This window comes from Staurois parvus, unplaced genomic scaffold, assembly GCF_062004578.1.
Source record: "Staurois parvus isolate SC_StPar_1 unplaced genomic scaffold, SC_StPar_1.0 ptg001061l, whole genome shotgun sequence".
NCBI lineage: Eukaryota > Metazoa > Chordata > Amphibia > Anura > Ranidae > Staurois > Staurois parvus.
The window spans coordinates 265,487-284,500 of NW_028318857.1; the positions used below are offsets into that span (position 1 = coordinate 265,487).

The following is a 19,014-nucleotide window of genomic DNA, read 5'->3' on the forward strand; positions in this document are numbered from 1 at the left end:
GCCCCATCATTGGTGTCAGTGGGAGGAATAGTGCCCCATCATTGGTGTCAGTGGGAGGAATAGTGCCCCATAATTGGTATCAGTGGGAGGAATAGTGCCCCATCATTGGTGTCAGTGGGAGGAATAGTGCCCCATAATTGGTATCAGCGAGAGGAATAGTGCCCCATCATTGGTGTCAGTGGGAGGAATAGTGCCCCATCATTGGTGTCAGTGGGAGGAATAGTGTCCCATCATTGGTGTCAGTGGGAGGAATAGTGCCCCATCATCAGTGTCAGTGGGAGGAATAGTGCCCCATCATTGGTATCAGTGGGAGGAATAGTGCCCCATCATTGGTGTCAGTGTGAGGAATAGTGTCCCATCATTGGTGTCAGTGGGAGGAATAGTGCCCCATCATTGGTGTCAGTGGGAGGAATAGTGCCCCATCATTGGTGTCAGTGGGAGGAATAGTGCCCCATCATTGGTATCAGTGGGAGGAATAGTGCCCCATCATTGGTGTCAGTGGGAGGAATAGTGCCCCATCATTGGTGTCAGTGGGAGGAATAGTGCCCCATCATTGGTGTCAGTGGGAGGAATAGTGCCCCATCATTGGTGTCAGTGGGAGGAATAGTGCCCCATCATTGGTATCAGTGGGAGGAATAGTGCCCCATCATTGGTGTCAGTGGGAGGAATAGTGCCCCATCATTGGTATCAGTGGGAGGAATAGTGCCCCATCATTGGTGTCAGTGGGAGGAATAGTGCCCCATCATTGGTGTCAGTGGGAGGAATAGTGTCCCATCATTGGTGTCAGTGGGAGGAATAGTGCCCCATCATCAGTGTCAGTGGGAGGAATAGTGCCCCATCATTGGTATCAGTGGGAGGAATAGTGCCCCATCATTGGTGTCAGTGGGAGGAATAGTGTCCCATCATTGGTGTCAGTGGGAGGAATAGTGCCCCATCATTGGTGTCAGTGGGAGGAATAGTGCCCCATCATTGGTGTCAGTGGGAGGAATAGTGCCCCATCATTGGTATCAGTGGGAGGAATAGTGCCCCATCATTGGTGTCAGTGGGAGGAATAGTGCCCCATCATTGGTATCAGCGAGAGGAATAGTGCCCCATCATTGGTGTCAGTGGGAGGAATAGTGCCCCATCATTGGTGTCAGTGGGAGGAATAGTGCCCCATCATTGGTGTCAGTGGGAGGAATAGTGCCCCATCATTGGTGTCAGTGGGAGGAATAGTGCCCCATCATTGGTATCAGCGAGAGGAATAGTGCCCCATCATTGGTGTCAGTGGGAGGAATAGTGCCCCATCATTGGTGTCAGTGGGAGGAATAGTTCCCTATCATTGATGTCAGTGGGAGGAATAGTGTCCCATCATTGGTGTCAGTGGGAGGAATAGTGTCCCATCATTGGTGTCAGTGGGAGGAATAGTGCCCCATCATTGGTGTCAGTGGGAGGAATAGTGCCCCATCACTGGTGTCAGTGGGAGGAATAGTGCCCCATCATTGATGTCAGTGGGAGGAATAGTGCCCCATCATTGGTGTCAGTGGGAGGAATAGTGCCCCATCATTGGTGTCAGTGGGAGGAATAGTGCCCCATCATTGGTGTCAGTGGGAGGAATAGTGCCCCATCATTGGTGTCAGTGGGAGGAATAGTGCCCCATCATTGGTATCAGCGAGAGGAATAGTGCCCCATCATTGGTGTCAGTGGGAGGAATAGTGCCCCATCATTGGTATCAGTGGGAGGAATAGTGCCTCATCATTGGTATCAGCGAGAGGAATAGTGCCCCATCATTGGTGTCAGTGGGAGGAATAGTGCCCCATCATTGGTGTCAGTGGGAGGAATAGTTCCCTATCATTGATGTCAGTGGGAGGAATAGTGTCCCATCATTGGTGTCAGTGGGAGGAATAGTGTCCCATCATTGGTGTCAGTGGGAGGAATAGTGCCCCATCATTGGTGTCAGTGGGAGGAATAGTGCCCCATCACTGGTGTCAGTGGGAGGAATAGTGCCCCATCATTGATGTCAGTGGGAGGAATAGTGCCCCATCATTGGTGTCAGTGGGAGGAATAGTGCCCCATCATTGGTGTCAGTGGGAGGAATAGTGCCCCATCGCTGGTGTCATAGGAGGTATAGTTCCCCATCATTGGAGTCAGTGGGAGGAATAGTGTCCTTGTGTCAGAGGCAGGAACTACGCCCCACTGTTGCTGACAGTCAGGGGAATAATGCCCCAAGGGCCACATAAAAGCAAGCAAAGGGCCACATCCTGCCCCCAGGCCACACTTTGGAGACCACTGATCTAGGTTACTGTCAGAATCCGTGTCAAGATCAGGGGGTCAAAGGTCACAGACGAGGCCATTGGGGGGGGGGGGGAATTTACTGAAACTGGAGCACCTGACATGGCAACCAATCAACTTCTATCTGCCACTTGCTCAGCTAGGCTTTGAAAGAGAAGGCTGGAACCTGATAGGTCGCCATGCACAGCTGCTCCAGTCTTAGTAAATTTAGGCAGGAAAAAGAAAAAAAAAAAAGAGAGGCAAAATGTGCAGAGTGTCACATTTCCCAGGAGGCTGCGGGAGCCCATTTACAGAGCAGCCAAGGGGGTGGAGCTACATGTCTCCTCGGGGGCTGGGCTGCTGGAACCCAGAAGAGGCAGCCGTCTGAAGAAGACCCTCTCTTTGGAAGGATTTCCTTTCACTTCCTGTTGTGGCTATGGGACAGGAAGTGAAGGGAGATCTCCCCAATGGGGACACAAAGATGGCAAGAAACCTGACAAGGGTTAGAACCCCCCTAGAAAGAGAAAAAGTTTTGCCTATAGTTTACTTTAACTTCAATTATTTTTTTTCCTTCATTCGCTTCCCTCCTCTTTTTATTTTTTGTGTTTTTAGTTTTCGTAGTTCAATAATTTTTTTTCCTTCATTCGCTTTCCGTCATTCCCTTTCCTTCATTCCCTTTCCTTCATTCGCTTTCCTTCATTCGCTTTCCTCCTCCTTTATTTTTTGTGTTTAGTTTTTGTAGTGCCGAACCAATTAAAGAGCTCGGAGGAGGCATGTTGGCATCCCCCCCTGTGGATGCCAGTACAACATGCCCTGGCACTGAACCGACCAATCAGAACCATTCTTTTGCTGACAACCCTCTGAAAGGTAAGCGCGGCGCGCCCGTATGAATAATCGCAGTTCTCTGCCGGAGGAGAATGGGATAAGTACATAGCGGAGGAAGATGGGAAATAAAACTGTGACAAGGTAATTATGGCGCCGTTCCCGTCGGAGGTTCATGGAGGCGGAGCCGTCATCTCCGGAGTCACAGGCCGCCAGCAGATAATAGCGGGATCGCTTTACTTCTCCCTCCAGGAGTGTCCTTCACCTTCCGGCCGGATCTATCACTACGAAGAGACGCCACAAATATCCCAGGAAAATGGCGGCACCCATTTATAGCGAAAACTGCGCACATCCCAATGAGATATCAACCAGGACAGCCCAACATCCCATCTTCTGATCATCAATGTGTCAGTGTCGCCCCTCCAGGTATTGATTACCTCCCCCACAGACCACAGGACTCCCCCTGACAATGCTCTCATCTGCTTTTCCCTCCACAAGGACGGCTCCATCTTTGTTCAGGTATCATCCAGGGTCACCATCTATTTCATGGACTGAGATGTCGGCTCAGAGATGACACCATCATGGAAATTCTGATGTCTGTGCAGTTCTTGGCTGTGTTCACAAATGTCTGACACAGATCAGCCCCCTGCTGCAGCCTCTCACCTTGTGATTTTCTACAAAGTTACAAAGTGTGATCACTGGGGGAGGGGAGACTGAGGAAATGCCTCGTCCTCCTTCTACAAAGTTACAATGTACAGTCTGATCACTGGGGGAGGGGAGACTGAGGAAATGCTTCCTCCTCCTTCTACAAAGTTACCCTGTACAGTCTGATCACTGGGGGAGGGGAGACTGAGGAGATGCCTCCTCCTCCTTCTACAAAGTTACAATGTACAGTCTGATCACTGGTGGAGGGGAGACTGAAGAAATGCCTCCTCCTCCTTCTACAAAGTTACAATGTACAGTCTGATCACTGGTGGAGGGGAGACTGAGGAAATGCCTCCTCCTCCTTCTACAAAGTTACAATGTACAGTCTGATCACTGGGGGAGGGGAGACTGAGGAAATGCCTCGTCCTCCTTCTACAAAGTTACAATGTACAGTCTGATCACTGGGGGAGGGGAGACTGAGGAAATGCTTCCTCCTCCTTCTACAAAGTTACCCTGTACAGTCTGATCACTGGGGGAGGGGAGACTGAGGAGATGCCTCCTCCTCCTTCTACAAAGTTACAATGTACAGTCTGATCACTGGTGGAGGGGAGACTGAAGAAATGCCTCCTCCTCCTTCTACAAAGTTACAATGTACAGTCTGATCACTGGTGGAGGGGAGACTGAGGAAATGCCTCCTCCTCCTTCTACAAAGTTACAATGTACAGTCTGATCACTGGTGGAGGGGAGACTGAGGAAATGCCTCCTCCTCCTTCTACAAAGTTACAATGTACAGTCTGATCACTGGGGGAGGGGAGATTGAGGAAATGGTTTTTGCAAATTTTTTTTATCTGTCAAGTTGGAGAATTTGCGGCCGATTTTGACGATCGGCCGATTTTCCCGGCAATGATGGGCAAATTGGCCGCTCGTTTTATGGATAAAAATACTGCGCATGAGCCGTGACATGCAAGAAGAAGAAAAAGAAGAAGAGGAAGAATTCCAGTCCGCTATTGCATTGTATATAAAAAGTCTTGCGGTTGCAACAATGTATCTATTTGTATCTGAATAAAAACATCTGTATCCGAAATGGACACAAATGGATACATTGTTGCAACTGCAAGACTTTGCATGTAAAATATAATAGCGGAGCTCTCTGCAGGGACAGAAGTAATTAAATGCCGGCCGTAGACGGGACAAAAATCGGCCGATTTTTTTTTTTTTTTTTTTACCGTTGGTGGTAATGTCGGCCGATCGAATGACCGATTTTTCTGGGTTTTTTTTTATAAAAAACGTCCGGTTTTCGACCCGTCTATGGCCTGCATTAGTCTTTCTGTCTCCAGCCAATAGGAAGCTCTCTGGGCTGTCTTGCTGCTGAGGCGCCCATTAACCCTTTCCTGGAGGGGTGTCTATGTCTGCAGACAGGAGGTGCGCGGCGGTGAAGGGTGCGTCCGCTTCCCTCTTCTGCGGCTCTGGATAGTGTAGCAGCTGCCTTGTGTATACTGTAACAATCCGCATTGTTTTCCTGTAACACGAGGCCGCCAGAGAACGACGCGCTCCCCTATCAATGTCTCGCAGACAATGCCCGCAGCAGAGGCTTAAAGGGGCAGCGGCAGCTTTCCGTCGGGCTGGTCACGCCAGAATGTTCTGCGGCCCGAGATCAGCCGAGCGACTCCGAATCATCAATGTAACGGGCGATAATAGAATGTTGGTTTGCATCATGTGGAATCTGAGGGAACGCGGGGGAACACGGGGGAACGCGGGGGAACACGGGGGAACGCGGGGGAACGCGGGGGAACGCGGGGGAACACGGGGGAACGCGGGGGAACACGGGGGAACGCGGGGGAACGCGGGGGAACACGGGGGAACGCGGGGGAACACGGGGATTGCGGCGGAACGCGGGGGAACACGGGGGATTGCGGGGGAACGCGGAGGAACGCAGTTCCGGCACCTCCAGCACTGAATGTATGTAATGGCGAGGGGTGCTGGGGTGTGCTGGAGGGTCTATTGCCACTGAAGGAGCCCACAACATGGGGGAGTTGTTCTGTAGTCCACACAGAGAGCTACAATGTAACACTCGCTGATTGTACGGTATCTAATGAGGAGCAGTGTTGAAACCCTAGGACAGGACTATGGAACACCTCCACTTCTCTATGTCTACTACAGAGGTGTTCTGTAGTTCACAGAGCTAGCTGGGTACAATGTAACACTCGCTCACTGTATAGATGGAGGAGCAGTGTTGTCACCCTAGGGCAGGACTATAGAACTCCTTGCCCCTCCCCTCATGTCCCTACTATGTGGAAGTTGTTATGTAGTCCACAGAGATAGCTGGGTACGATGCAACACTCACTCACTGTAGCAGTGCTGTCACCCTAGGGCAGGACTACAGAACACCTCCCCCTCTTCTAGCCCATTGGGGGAGTTACTCTGTAGACCACTGAGATAGCTGGGTCCAATGTAACACTTACTGTACTGTATCTATGAAGGAGCAGTGTTGTCATCCTAGGGCAGGGCTATAGAACACCTCCCCCTCTTCTCATGTCTAGAACATGGGGAGGTGCTCTGTAGACCACTGAGATAGCTGGGTACAATGTTACACTCACTGTACTGTATAGATGGAGGAGCAGTGTTGTCATCCCTGGACAGCACTACAGAATTCCTCACCCCCTCTCCTCATGTCTAGGGGGAGTTGTTCTGTAGTCCACACAGAGCTTGGTACAATGTAACACTCACTGACTGTACAGTATCTATGAAGGAGCAGTGTTGTCACTGTAGGACAGGACTATAGAACACCTCCACTTCTCTGTGTCCACAATGTGGGGGAGGTGTTCTGTAGTTCAGAGCTAACTGGGTACAATGTAACACTCATTGTACTGTATAGATGGATCAGTGTTGTCATCCTAGGAACTCCTTGCCCCTCCCCTCATGTCTCTACTATGTGGGAGTTGTTCTGTAGTCCAGAGATAGCTGGGTACTCGCTCACTCACTGTACTGTATCTATGGAGGAGCAGTGTTGTCATCCTACGGAAGGGCTACAGAACACCTCCCCCTCTTCTCATGTCTAGAACATGCGGGAGGTGCTCTGTAGTCCACTGAGATAGCTGGATACATTGTAACACTCCCTTACTGTACTGTATCTACGAAGGAGCAGTGTTGCCATCCAAGGATAGCACTATAGAATTCCTCACCCCATCTCCTCATGTCCACAACAAGGGGGAGTTGTTCTGTAGTCCACACAGAGAGCTGGGTACAATGTAACACTCACTGACTGTACTGTATCTATGGAGTACCAATGCTGTCACCCTAGGAGAGGACGACAGAACACCTCCCCCCTCTCCTCTTCTCCATAACAATGCACACCCAGGACTGACACCATAAAACATTTTGTGTTCTTGTGCCCAACCCCCGACTCCATCACACTGACAAATGTAACAGAATAACCTCAGAGAAAGGTATTCCTGTATTGTAAGAGCCGTGCCACAATGTAACCACACTGAGCTCCTCGGATCTGACATTCTTCACAAGTGACTGGCTGTTCTTTTGTTTTGAATATCTTGGAAAAGAACGAGATCCTGTCTTGGCTTTCCTCTCACTTCCTGTCCTGGTGACACCATGCATGTCAGGGTGCATCAGGGTGTCACCAGGACAGGAAGTAAGGGAGACATATCACAGACAGCAATAAAAACCTGACTAAATGGATCCGAGAGAGCGGTGCCACACCTCAAATGAATAATCCAAACACAAATTTATTCCAAGGTAAGATCAAACTGAACGTTCTAACAGAACCAACACGTTTCGGGGTCCAGAACTCCCTTCATCAGGGCCACAAGTACAACACAGGATAAAATAAACCAGCATACGCTTTCATAAGACACAATAAATACATGAAAAGCAATCAATGTATAAAAGAACTATTCCAGAAAGTATCCAGAAAGTATCCCCAGTGCGCAACTTCTGCCACGTTTCCTCATGTTACGGCCCCATCCAAAATGTAAAGTTCAGGATTGAAAACAGTAAAAGGTTTCAAGGCTCATTCACACCTCCTGTGGGGCACGAACGCTCCTCAAACCGCACGTTTACCTGCACCACACGAAAAAGCACTGCCTCTCCAGACCCACAGGACCGCGGTACCATGCGGTTTGGTGCGGAGCGACTTTACAAATTATGCCTCAACTATTTTTGCATGATCCACGTCCACAGGGCAGAATATTGACATGGATGGATTGCCCTAAACACACCAAGCAGGGACACACACACACATAGAAACAGACACACAGACAGACACACAGACTGACACACAGACACACACAGCCAGACAGACACACACACACATAGAGACACAGACTGACACACAGACACACACAGCCAGACAGACACACACACAGACTGACACACAGACTGACACACAGACAGACAGACCCACAGACTGACACACAGACACACACAGCCAGACAGACACACACACACAGACTGACACACAGACTGACACACAGACAGACAGACCCACAGACTGACACACAGACTGACACACAGACACACACACACACACAGACTGACACACAGACAGACAGACACACACACACACACAGACAGACACACAGCCAGACAGACACACACACAGACACAGCCAGACAGACACACAGACAGACCCACACACACAGCCAGACAGACACAGACACACACACACACCCACCCACAGACAGACAGACACGCAGACACACACACAGACACACCCACAGACAGACACACACAGACAGACAGACAGACACACACACCCACAGACAGACAGACACACCCACAGACAGACACACCCACAGACAGACACACACACCCACCCACAGACAGACAGACACACCCACAGACAGACACACACCCACACAGACAGGCACACACACACACAGACACACAGACACACACAGCCAGACAGACACACACAAACACAGACACACCCACAGACACACACACCCACCCACAGACACACCCACACCCACAGACACACCCACCCACAGACACCCACAGACACACACACAGACACACCCACAGACACACACACACACACACACACAGACACACACAGACAGACACACACAGACACACCCACACACAGACACACCCACACACACAGACACACCCACAGACACACACACACATACACACACACACACACACACAGACACACACACACACACACCCACAGACACACACACACACACACACACACCCACAGACACCCACACCCACAGACACACACACCCACAGACACACACACAGACACACCCACAGACACACACACACACACAGACACACACAGACAGACACACACAGACACACAGACACACACAGACAGACACACACAGACACACCCACAGACACACACACACACACACACACACCCACACACCCACAGACACACCCACAGACACACACCCACAGACACACCCACCCACAGACACACCCACAGACACACCCACAGACACACACACACAGACACACACACACAGCCAGACAGACACACACAGACACACCCACACCCACACACACACACACACACACACACACACAGACACACACACACAGACACACCCACACACACACACACACACACACACACACACACACACACACAGACACACACACACACACACACACACACAGACACACCCACACACACACACACACCCACACCCACAGACACACCCACAGACACACCCACAGACACACACACAGAGACACACACACAGACACACACACCCACACCCACAGACACACCCACAGACACACCCACACAGACACACACACACACACACACACACAGACACACCCACAGACACACCCACACAGACACACACACACAGACACACACACAGACACACCCACACACAGACACACACAGACACACACAGCCAGACAGACACACACACACACACACAGACACACAGACACAGACACACACAGACACACCCACACACAGACAGATACAGACAGACAGACAGACAGACAGACACACACACACATAATATTTATAATTTCTATAAAAAAAAAAAAAATAATAGCAGTAATAATAAAACATTAACTTCAAATCATAATAAATAATAATAATAATAAGAAATATAAAATAATAACAACAATAACAATAATAAAAAAAGTAATAATAATAATAAATATAAAATAACAATAATAATAAAAATAAACAAAATAGTAGTAAAAATAATAATAATAAACACAATTAAAATTTTTTGTAAAGAATGACAAAAGAACAAAAAGTTGAATTTGCCAAAACAATTACACAAAATTTATGGTTATAAAGCGATCTTTGAAATAATATTGCACAATCAATATTGAAAAATATTTAAAAAAATTATAATCTTGTACATTAAAAAAAAACTGACAGAGATGCTAACCCTACCAACTACATAAAAAAAATCACCAATACTGAGACTTGCAGCTTCAGCCTAAACCTCTGGAAATGCTAGCTGCCTGGCTGTCACAATGAAGCTTCGACTTTTCCGCCTCCAGTCACTGACCTGAAAGTGAGAATTCAGATGAGGAGTTTGGATTTGTTTCCGGATTTCACATTCGTTTGGCTCTCTGTGTTTCACAAATACATTCACTGCCAGGATATGAGCATTTTCAGAGGAAGGGCCGGCTCAGATACATTTTTCTCATGACAGGTGCACTTTTAATCCTCACATTGCTCATTTATTGCAGGAGGAGACAATGGCAGTATCACTGAGAATCCTTTGTAGCAATTTATTTGATACATTGTAACAACAAAGAGATCTGAATGTAATAACAGGAATCCACAACCATCGACTCTCATAAAGAGGACCTGTCCCCCGCTATGGACCCAGACTTACTGAGAGACAGAAGAACAAACAGTCACACTCTTTCCAAGATTTATGAACACCCCCCCCCCATGTCCATAACATAGGGGGGAGGTGTTCTGTAGTGCACAGAGATAGCTGGGAACAATGTAATGTTCACCCACTGTACTGTATCTATGGAGGAGCAGCACTGCTGCGGGTGAGGGGGAACACGTAGGCATAGGACACGCCCCCTGCCGCAGAGTTCCAAGAATTGGGAAGAACTATGGCGCACAATGATTGGTTAAAGCCACAAGCACTTTGGTTTGTTTACCCCCAACTTTTCCCCGGGGAGGGGCTATAGCAGGGGCGGACTGACCATTTGGAAACTCAGGCACTGCCCGAGGGTCCGGGTTCAGTAGGAGGCCCCATGAGATGCCCCTGCTACCTTTCATTGGCTTTTTCATAGGCTTTTTTGGGTATGGGTGAGGACACAGGGGCCCCATGATCCCCCATTGCCCGGGGGACCCCATGAGCTGTCAGTCCGCCCCTGGGCTATAGAGCACTTTCCCCTCTCTTCATGTCCAGAACATTGGGAAAGCATTCTGTCATCCACAAACGTAGCTGGGAGCAATGTAACACTCACTCGCTGTACTCGCTATCTACGGAGCAGCAGCGTTGTCATGCCAGGCAGGGACTATAGAACACCTCCACTTCTTATGTACATAACATGGGGGGAGTTCTGTAGTTCACAAAGACACTTGGGGAAAAAAAAACACTCACTGTACCATATCTATGGAGTAGCAACGTTGTCACCCCAGGAAGGGACTATAGAACACCTCCACTTCTTCTTATGTACATAACATGGGGGGAGTTCTGTAGTTCACAAATACACTTGGGGAAAAAAAACACTCACTGTACCGTAGCTATGGAGTAGCAGCATTGTCACCCCAGGAAGGAACTATAGAACACCTTCACTTCTTCTCATGTACATAACATGGGGGAGGTGTTCTGTAGTCCACAAAGACACTTGAGAACAAAACACTTGCTGTACTGCATCTATGGAGCAGCAGCATTGTCACCCCAGGAAGGGACTACAGAACACCTCCACTTCTTCTCAAGTACATAACATGGGGGAGGTGTTTTGTAATCCACAAAGACACCTGGGAAAAACACTCACTCACTGTACCGTATCTATGGAGTAGCAGCATTGTCACCCCAGGAAGGGACTATAGAACACCTCCACTTATTCTCATGTACATACCATGGGGGAGGTGTTTTGTAATCCACAAAGACACCTGGGAAAAACACTCACTCACTGTACTGTATACATGGAGCAGCAGCATTGTCACCCTAGGAAGGGACTATAGAACACCTCCGATTCTTCTCATGTACATAACACAATGGAGGTGTTTTTTAGTCCACAAAGACACTTGAGAACAAAACACTCACTCTCTGTATTGTATCTATGGAGCAGCAGCATTATCACCCTAGAAAGGGACTACAGAACACCTCCACTTATTCCCATGTACATAACATGGAGGAGGTGCTCTATAGTCCACGGATACATTGACTCACTGCAGTGTATGTATGGAGGAGCAGTATTAGAGCCCTAGGACAGGACGTATTAGAATGCATGAAGGTCAAAAATCCTTCATCCTTTACAACCCTCTAATAGTAGAATTATCTATAGAGGGGGATGCATGAGACTAAGAAGAGGGATGACTGAGGAGGAAAGAGGGATGAAGGGCTTTGGTTCGAAAAAATTGGGACCTATGAATTCAGCCAATCAGCTCACTGCCATCCAGTGACATCACAATACCTTCCACTGCTTGCACATGAACCATACACCCTGTGCCCTGCTGACCCCAGTACAGGAAGTGATGGGAAATCCAAAAATGCGGAGCTATCATCTGAACAGGAAGTGAGGGGAAATCTTTCAGGTAGGGATTTTATCCACTCTGGAAGATTTCATCTTACTTCCTGTTGTGTTTCCCTGAAAAGGAAGTGAAGGGAATTCTCCCTGATGGGACACAGATGACAAAAATAAAAAATAAAAAATAAAAGCCGACAAGGTTTTAAAATATTCCACACTCCAAAAATAACAAGAAACCTTTGCAAACATTTATTTTAAAACCAAACTTTTTTTTTTTTTAGTTTTGGATAATGTGAGAAAGTCTTGATTCTCTGTCAGGCTTTTATTGGGGAGATTTTCCCTCACTTCCGGTCCCTGTGACACACGTACAGGAAGTGAGGGTTGCGGTAGTCACTGATAGAGGGAGTTAGAACAGCAGTAGACGCATTGTCAGAAGTTTCCCCCCCCCCCCCCCCTCCACTCCACCAAACTTGTCAGAGAGATCTTTTGAAACTAGCGTTTGCTACGTATTTATTTATTTCAGGTACTTATATAGCACCATCAATTTACACAGCGCTTTCCATATATATTGTACATTCACATCAGTCCCCGCCCCCGAGGAGCGTACAATATAAGGTCCCTAACTCACATTCATACATACACATACTAGGGACAATTTAGACAGGAGCCACTGAACCTACCAGCAGGGGTGGACTGCCCATTCAAACACTCGGGCACTGCCCAAGGGCCCGGGGTCAGTAGGGGGCCCAATGAAATGCCCCTAGTACCTTTTATAGGCTTTTTTGGGTGTGCTTTGAGTGTGGGCAAGGACACAGGGGCCCCATGATCCCCTATTGCCCGGGGGCCCCATGAGTTGTCAGTCCACCCCTGCCTACCAGCATGTCTTTGGAGTGTGGAGGAAACCGGAGTACCCGGAGGAGACCCACGCAGGCACAGAGAGAACATGCAAACTCCAGGCAGGTAGTGCTGTGGTTGGGATTTGAACCAACAACCCCAGTGCTGCCAGGTGGAAATGCTAACCATTTAGCCACTCCAGCCCTGTTTCTTGTGCATGGTGTACATGGGGCAGACCATCCATTTCAATGGGTCGCCCTATGTGCAACAAAAATTGGCCAAAGCAACTCGCGTCGCTTTTTGCGGCATTTTTTTACCGCACATTTTGCCGCGTTTGTTGCGTGTACTTGCTGGCTGTGTTTAGGGTGCCATGAACAACGTGACTCCCATTCAGGGTGATATTGCACTCATTTACCAGACGTGAAGGTGTGAATGGAGCCTATGAGAAAATCAGAAGAAAATTTCCATACGAGGCACGATCGTTCGATTTTCGTATAGTGCGTACACAACTTTTGACACCCGATTCAGACTTTCCAAAACGAACATTTCAGAAGGGACAAACTCAAACATTTTTCTCGTACGAGAACAGAACTAATGGCTTTCAATTAATGTGTGCGGTTTTCATGCGAGAAAAATCGGATACAAAAGACTGCGCATGATCAGAATCAATAAACATTATCGGAAACAATAAACATGATCAGAATCAATAAAAATGATCAGAAACAATAAACATGATCAGAATCAATAAAAATGATCAGAAACAATAAACATGATCAGAAGCAATAAACAAGATCAGAGACAATAAACATGATCAGAAACAATAATCAGGATCAGAATCAATAAACAAGATCAGAAACAATAATCAGGATCAGAAACAATAAATATGATCAGAAACAATAATCAGGATCAGAAACAATAAATATGATCAGAAACAATAAATATGATCAGAAACAATAATCAGGATCAGAAACAATAAATATACAATTAGTACCGTCCTCAGTTTCGACCTGCTGCGAAACATCGAGGAAAACTGGACGATCGTTCATCCAATTTTCTTATAGTGTGTACTGGACTTAAAGCTGACCATTCATGATCAGAAACAATAAACACGATCAGAAACAATAATTATGATCATAAACAGGGGTGGAATGAAAATTCATGGGGCCCCCGGGCAATAGGGGATCATGGGGCCCCTGTATCCTTGCCCAAACTCAAAAAAGCCTATGAAAAAGGTACCAGGGGCATCTCATGGGGCCCCCTACTGACCCCGGGCCCTCGGGCAGTGCCCAAATTTCCAAATGATCAGTCCGCCCCTGATCAGAAAAAATAATCAGGATCAGAAACAATAAATATGATCAGAAACAATAATCAGGTTCAGAAACAATAAATATGATCAGAAACAATAATCAGGATCAGAAACAATAAATATGATCAGAAACAATAATCAGGATCAGAAACAATAATCATGATCAGAAACAATATATATGATCAAAAACAATAAATATGATCAGAAACAATAATCAGGATCAGAAACAATAAACAAGATCAGAAACAATAATCAGGATCAGAAACAATAAACAAGATCAGAAACAATAATCAGGATCAGAAACAATATATATGATCAGAAACAATAAATATGATCGGAAACAATAATCAGGATCAGAAACAATAAATATGAACAGAAACAATAAATATGATCGGAAACAATAATCAGGATCAGAAACAATAAATATGAACAGAAACAATAATCAGGATCAGAAACAATAAATATGAACAGAAACAATAATCAGGATCAGAAACAATAATCATGATCAGAAACAATAATCAGGATCAGAAACAATAAACACGATCAGAATCAATAAACAAGATCAGAAACAATAAACATGATCAGAATCAATAAATATGATCAAAAACAATAAACAACAAAAAAAAGACTTTAATTCATACAATTAGTACCGTCCTCAGTTTCGACCTGCTGCGAAACATCGAGGAAAACTGGACGATCGTTCATCCAAGTTTCTTACAGTGTGTACTGGACTTAGCTGACCATTCATGATCAGAAACAATAATTATGATCAGAAACAGGGGTGGACTGACAACTCATGGGGCCCCCAGGCAAAAGGGGATAATGGGGCCCCTATGTCCTTGCCAAAACTCAAAAAAGCCTATGAAAGGTACCAGGGGCATCTCATGGGGCCCCCTACTGACCCCGGGCCCTCAGGCAGTGCCCAAATTTCCAAATGGTCAGTCCGCCCCTGATCAGAAACAATAATCAGGATCAGAAACAATAAATATGATCAGAAACAATAAATATGATCAGAAACAACAACAAAAAGCCTTTAATTTTCATACAATTAGTACCCTCCTCAGTTTCGACCTGCTGTGAAACATCGAGGAAAACCGGACGATCGTTCATCCAATTTTCTTACTGTGTGTACTGGACTTAAAGCTGACCATTCACGTATAGATTTTTGTTTGAGAATTTAGGATTCAAGAATATTCGTTTGATTCTCTAATTGTTAGTGTGGTCGATGATGGTTTCTGACAGCGGTGACGGGAAAATTCGAAGGGGCAGGAAGGAAAACTTTTCTCGATCTGACAAATTCTTGGCCGGTGTATGCGGTTATCGTTCAGAAATGACATTCGTTATAAAATCGATCGTTAAAAGCAAAAGACGACTTTTGAAGGACGTTCGTCCGTTCATTGAAGGATTTTCATACGACTTTTCTTATGAATATTCTCGTCGGAAAATCTACATGTGTTTGGCCAGCTTTTGTGGGGGGGTAAATCACCTAATTTGGGAAACAGCAACCAAAACCTGGCGGGGGCTCCAACCCAGGAGTGAACTGACAACTCATGGGGCCCCGGGCAATAGGGGATCATGGGGCCCCTGTGTCCTTGCCCAAACTCAAAAAAGCCTATGAAAAAGGTACCAGGGGCATCTCATGGGGCCCCCTACTGACCCCGGGCCCTCAGGCAGTGCCCGACTTTCCAAATAGTCAGTCCACCCCTGCTCCAACCCTTCCCTGCTCCACCGAAAACAGACATTTCCAGGGACAGAAATAACCGAAAGTCTTTACAAAGTCACCCGGAACGTTCCGTCTATCTAGAAAAACTGGAAAGTGGGAAATTTCTGACCTTTCTGGACCCGGAGCGGCCGGTCGTCCTTTGTCTCGGGACGGGTCACAGACGGAAGAATCGGCGGCTACAAAGTGACAACCTTTCCGCGTTACACATGTGGAGTTGTCACGGCTCAGCCCTCGCCATTAACCCCTCGGTGACCGGGATACCTGCACACGCTTCGCACACGATAGAGGTCAGCTCTGGTTGTCTTTGTTAGGTATCCAGTGGCCCCGGGGCCCCCAGCACTGTATCATTCCAGGCGTTGGGGCCCCTCGGGGTCAACACACAATGGAATGTCACAACATCCTGAATAATAAGAGACCGCGATGACAGAGAGACTTACCGTTGTCAGGGGGTGTGCGTCCTCATCAGGGGGTGTGCGTCCTCATCAGGGGGTGTGCGTCCTCATTGCGCAGTGTGCGCCCATCACCTCCCGGTCCCGGAGACATTGCAGGATCCCCAAACCATTGTTCTCAGCACCAGTCCCACCTGAGATCTGTCCGCACCGACAGCCCACCACCCTGCAGGAGGATTGATAGTGTGTACAGTGTGTGTGTTCTGGGGAGGAGAGGAGCCCACAGTGTGCTCAGTGCTGAACACTGTGCTCTATTGTGCTGTACACTGTGCTGTATTGTGCTGTATTGTGCTGTATTGTGCTGTATTGTACACTGTGCTGTATTGTGCTGTATTGTACACTGTGCTGTATTGTGCTGTATTGTACACTGTGCTCTATTGTGTTGTACACTGTGCTCTATTGTGTTGTATTGTACACTGTGTTATATTGTGCTGTACATTGTGCTCTATTGTATTGTACACTCCTCTCTATTGTGTTGTATTGTACACTGTGCTCTATTGTGTTGTATTGTACACTGTGCTGTATTGTACACTGTGTTATATTGTGCTGTACACTGTGCTCTATTGTATTGTACACTCCTCTCTATTGTGTTGTATTGTACACTGTGCTCTATTGTGTTGTATTGTACACTGTGCTGTATTGTACACTGTGTTATATTGTGCTGTACACTGTGCTGTGTTGTATTGTACACTGTGTTATATTCTGTTGTATTGTACACTGTGCTGTATTGTGTTGTATTGTACACTCCGCTCTATTGTGTTGTATTGTACACTGTGTTATATTGTGTAGTATTGTGTGCTGTGTAGTATTGTGCAGTGTGTGTTATATTGTGTTGTATTGTACACTCCGCTCTATTGTGTTGTATGGTACACTATGCTCTATTGTGTTGTATGGTACACTATGCTCTATTGTGTTGTATGGTACACTATGCTCTATTGTGCTGTATTGTACACTGTGCTCTATTGTGTTGTATTGTACACTGTGCTCTATTATGTTGTATTGCACACTCTGCTCTATTATGTTGTATTGCACACTATGCTCTATTGTGTTGTATTGTACACTATGCTCTATTGTGTTGTATTGTACACTATGCTCTATTGTGTTGTATTGTACACTGTGTTATATGGTGTAGTATTGTGCAGTATGTTATATTGTGTAGTATTGTGCACTGTGTGTTATATTGTGTTGTATTGTACACTCTGCTCTATTGTGTTGTACTGTGCAGTGTGTGTTATATTGAGTAGTATTGCACACTGCGTGTTATATGGTGTAGTATTGTACACTGTGTAGTATTGTGTTGTATTGTACACGTGGTATATTGTGTAGTATTGTGCTGTGTGTTATATTGTGTAGTGTTGTGCAGTATATTATATTGTGTAGTATTGTACAGTGTTTGTTATACTTCACTGTATTTTTGTGAAGTGTGTGTTATGTTTTGCTGTGTGCAGTGTATTATTATTGTGTAATATGTGGTATTGTGTGGTGTGTATTACTGTGCCATGTGTAGTTTTGTGTGGTGTGTAGTATTGTGTAGTATATAATAATGTGCGGTGTGTAGTACTGAGCAGTGTGTACTATTGCATGGTGTGTACTATTGCGCAGTATGTACTATTGTGCAGTGCGTAGTACTGAGCGGTGCGCAGTATTGTGCGGTGCGTAGTATTGCGCGGTGAGTAGTATTGCGCGGTGCGTAGTATTGCGCAGTGCGTAGTATTGCGTGGTGCGTAGTATTGAGAGGTGCGTAGTATTGCGTGGTGCGTAGTATTGCGGGGTGCGTAATATTGCACGGTGCGTAGTATTGCGTGGTGTGAAGTATTGAGAGGTGTGTAGTGTTGAGAGGTGTGTAGTATTGCGGGGTGTGTAATATTGCGCGGTGTGTAGTATTGCGCGGTGTGTAGTATTGCGTGGTGTGTAGTATTGCGGGGTGTGTAATATTGCGCGGTGTGTAGTATTGCGCGGTGTGTAATATTGCGTGGTGTGTAGTATTGCGGGGTGTGTAATATTGCGCGGTGTGTAGTATTGCGGGGTGTGTAATATTGCGTGGTGTGTAGTATTGCGGGGTGTGTAATATTGCGCGGTGTGTAGTATTGCGTGATGTGTAATATTGCGTGGTGTGTAGTATTGCGGGGTGTGTAATATTGCGTGGTGTGTAGTATTGCGGGGTGTGTAATATTGCGCGGTGTGTAGTATTGCGGGGTGTGTAATATTGCGCGGTGTACCTCTGCAGCTGATGCTAATAAACTCCGGAGTGTGGGAATAGTGAATGAGTGTGTAGCTGGGAGCGCGGTGGGTGTGTGCTGAGCTGTGTAGAT

General features: G+C 46.7%; 1 protein-coding gene across 2 annotated transcripts in view; it reads right to left on the minus strand.

The window, feature by feature from the left end:
- The window catches only part of LOC149440665 (intersectin-2-like), a 143,688-nt gene extending 126,702 nt beyond the window's left edge, over nt 1–16,986 (minus strand). For both annotated transcript variants that reach the window (XM_089658270.1, XM_089658269.1), the window contains exon 1: nt 16,691–16,986. The gene's annotated coding sequence lies outside the window, so the exon portion shown is untranslated. The remainder of the gene's footprint in view (nt 1–16,690) is intronic.
- Between the last annotated feature and the right edge of the window lie 2,028 nt (nt 16,987–19,014).